Raw genomic sequence first — 3,810 nt, 5'->3', positions numbered from 1 at the left:
GTAACTCAATGAAGCCTCCAGATACGTCTGCGATGACTGCCACCTTCATCATCTGAAGGGAAGTCAGTAAATAATGTACTTTTCTTAGTACATAAATTAGAAATAGTTTTAATATTTGAATTTAAATCATTTTCAATTCTTGCCAGAGTGTTGTGTTGTGTAATAATTAAGCAAGCTGTCTATAGAGAAATAGAGATGCCAGTCTCTWGTGGTTCTGCTGGAGGTGTCATCATCTTTAATGGTCTGAATACTCTGGAAAGAGCACTGAATCGAAGTGAGCATTCAGTCAAACCCATTGGCTTCCTTTTTCCAGAAAAGTTATTTATTAATTTATAAAATTGCTTTAAAAAGTTTACTTTCACAGAAGGTAACAGCTCTGAACTCCGTTTTGAATGTCTAAAATAAAAATATGTTTTTGTTTGTTTTTGTTTAGGTTTATTTATGTTTGCTGGTTCTTGTGTTTAGTCACGTTTCTTGTGTTTTCATGTTATCAGCTCCCTTGTGTTTGTCTGTGGAGCCCGTGAGGGGACATGGGGGCAGATTTTTTTCTTTTGCGTTCCTTCGGAATTTTGTTGTGTTTGCTCATAATACCATCGCTTACAAGAGCTATTTATTACTATTGTGCATGCTGGTTTACAGTGGCGTCACTAGGCCTATTTAAAAAAAACCAAATTACTTTGGTGTTAATTTTTTTTACAAAAATTCAATATGATGTGGTCAGAATAAATAACCATTTAATATTTCATTATTAACTAAAACATTTGATCATAAATCTGTCAGTTTCCCTTTAATGTATAGTGTATGGTAGAGATCCTCTTTGGTGCGTTGTTATCCAATCTATTCCATTTGTTCATATAGAGTATTCCCCCACCACATGAAATCCAGTTGCACCCACAATATAAATATATAATATACAAAAATTCTGTGCATCTCCTGAGGTCTAAGCCCCCCTTGTCCTTAAAACCTAGTGACACCCCTTTTGGTTTATAAACAAATTCACATGCTCACCATACGTATACAGGAGTTAGCTTGCTGTTTTAATTCAACTTCAGAATGAATGTATCACAGCCACACATGGAGGTATGTAATATGAACATATTTTAACTCAGCCATGCAACATCAGCATCAATTTCCCCAATTTGTGTTTCAGTAAGCGGATATTTCAAAATAAGACTGATGCAATACAGTTAATACAAAACATAAAACTATTGCAAGGGAATTCAAACATTTGTATGGGAACGTAAAATGTATTATAAAGGAACACAAAAGAAAAAAGTCCCCTCATGTCCCTTGTATTCCTCTGTGCCATCAGCCACTTTTTCCTTAGTTGTCTGTTTTCCAGCTCCTGCCCTGTCACCTATTCCTGTTTATGTTTTTCTCAGGTGTTGCTACTTCTTCATCAGCCTATGTGTCAAGCAACTTTTTCTTACTCAGCCTCCTTCTGTCTGCCTGCATTCCTGGCTCCARCTCATTCGTGACTGACCGAAATGTTTGTAACTTAATGTTAACCTGGGTCAGATTTGATTAGAGTCCTTTCATTGAAATTAATTGGTCTAGTTGTGTTGCTGCCTGGGTTGCCCTGGAATAAGAATTATTGTTACTTGGCTTCATATGAACAAACAGCATTGTTTACCATTTCCCTGAATCGGTTTGTCTTGGAAATAAAGGAARAGAGGTGTAATGGTCACGTGATAATTGTTTATGTCCTTGAATATTAAAGTTAAGATAACTATGGTATTTGAAGAGAAAGTCGTAAGGACATGGGTGGTCAGTTTATCARGTACTTCAGCAAAACAGGAATAAATACACACMMWWWTTTTTTTCTTTATATAATTGTTTTTTAATCAGAAATGTGTCCTGTTTCTTTGCCATTAACTAATCAGTGTAGGTCCAGTGCTTTATTTTGCTGTACCTGCATTTAGCTGAACAGTAGACCATCATCTGTGCAGTTGCAGGGATCCCCTATAGCAGGGGTGCCCAAACATTTTCCCTGAGGGGGCCAAAATGAAAATCTGCCCATGGCTGCGGGCCAAATGCAGTAATATAATACATGAAATACAAATACTTTTTTAAGTAAAGTCCTTTATTTTTAATGATTAAGCTATACAATGGCCCTCTTTTGTTTTAGTCTGTGCACTTGGCAAAATTCTCCCATACGCTCAAGTAGCAAAGGCTCATGGGACATTTYATAAATTGATAAAATAWGAGTTTTTGTGGCCTTATAAAGTGTGCAAATCTACATGTGGGGTTAAATCTGATCCAAATATTTCTTGTTGTCATTTCATGTTTCATGTTTAATCTTAATAAGTCAAAGATAAAGTCAGCACCATGAATAAAAACTATCTTCACTACAGCCCTTTTATATAGTCATTTGACCAATGGAAACACTGTGTTTCTACATAGGATAACAGGTTACAACCTTGTAACTTTGGCAACTGTTGGTGGGCCAAATCAAATGGCTTGGCGGGCCAAATTTGACCCGCGGGCCCCACTTTGGGCTCCTCTGCCCTATAGTGAAAAGCTCAGAAAATATGCAAAAACACAAATCACCAGTTGTCTGATTTTTGTGAAATATTGGGTTAGATGAACTTTGTTACCCAGTAGAATAAAGGCTATGCTAACAGTTTACTACCACAACAGTGAGGTGAAGAAATACCATTRGGAGAACATGCAAACTCCACACAGAAAAACCTTTAGCTCTAACTGCACTAATCAAAGTTAAGTTGTGTTTCTTTGTATTAATTCTTTATGTATTAGGATGTGCATGTGTCTTCTGATATCCATCAGGGGGTGCTGCAGCACCCTCTGCAGCCCTAATTCCCTCAGCCTGGTCTTAGAGAGTTCATGCTAGCAATAATCAAAACATGAACAATAAATTATGTAGTATTGAAGTATTTAAGCAGATGAGAGGAACACTTTTTAACCCAGATTCAACATCTGCTTGTGGGAAAATATGTGACCCATTCAGTCACAGTGAGAAATCTTTCTTTATGGCGTTATTGTCATTTTAAACTTCTCCAAGGGCCTGCAGTGGCTCAGCAGTCAGTGCTGCACTGAGGTATTGACAGGAATGTTTTCCGGCACGGAAAAAAAAAAAAAAACTGCCAAGTTTTGCTAACTGGAGCGGCCAGATAACCACATTTTCAAGAGTTTCAAAATTAAAAAAAAAATTAGATATCATACATTTTACTATTTTTCATCTGTCCCGCTGCCTTGTTGGCCAAATGTTGGAGGTTTTCCTCAGTTACCAAGAGGGTCATCAACCTCTGATGAGGAAAAGCAACAAGAATGTTAGGAGTCCATGGGTGGAATGCTAGAAAATGTTGTCTTATTGAGACACTTCAACTCCTATGAAGGCAAACAGTTTGACCTGTGACACCAGAAGGAGGTACAGCATGTCTGATGTGAATCAGTGTTGTTTTGGTGTTGAACATTCTTGCTAGTTATGCTGATGGTTTGTGTTCAGCATGCTTGTCTGCAGGAGTGTCTCATAAGACTGCACGGCACCAGTGCACACTGAGCTGCAGCACAAAGAATGATTTTGTGTATTCAGATCTGCAACCACACATCAGGGAGACTTGGTTAAAGAGCTGAGCTTTCAACCAATTAATCATTTAATAGTTATCTACATTAATTCAATTAGATTCAATTCAGTTTATTTATGCAGCGCCAAGTCACAACATACRTTGTCTCAGGGCACTGTACATAAAAAGAATAATCTAAAGAAGAAGCCAGCAGGCTGCGTTGAATCACTTCATCACAGTCTCCCATCCTGAGCAAACGGTGGAGAGGAAAAACTCCCTGCTAATC

This window comes from Austrofundulus limnaeus, unplaced genomic scaffold (assembly GCF_001266775.1).
Source record: "Austrofundulus limnaeus strain Quisiro unplaced genomic scaffold, Austrofundulus_limnaeus-1.0 Scaffold319, whole genome shotgun sequence".
Taxonomy (NCBI): Eukaryota; Metazoa; Chordata; class Actinopteri; order Cyprinodontiformes; family Rivulidae; genus Austrofundulus; species Austrofundulus limnaeus.
The sequence above is the reverse complement of the archived record's forward strand: the minus strand, read 5'-3'. Positions refer to the sequence as shown.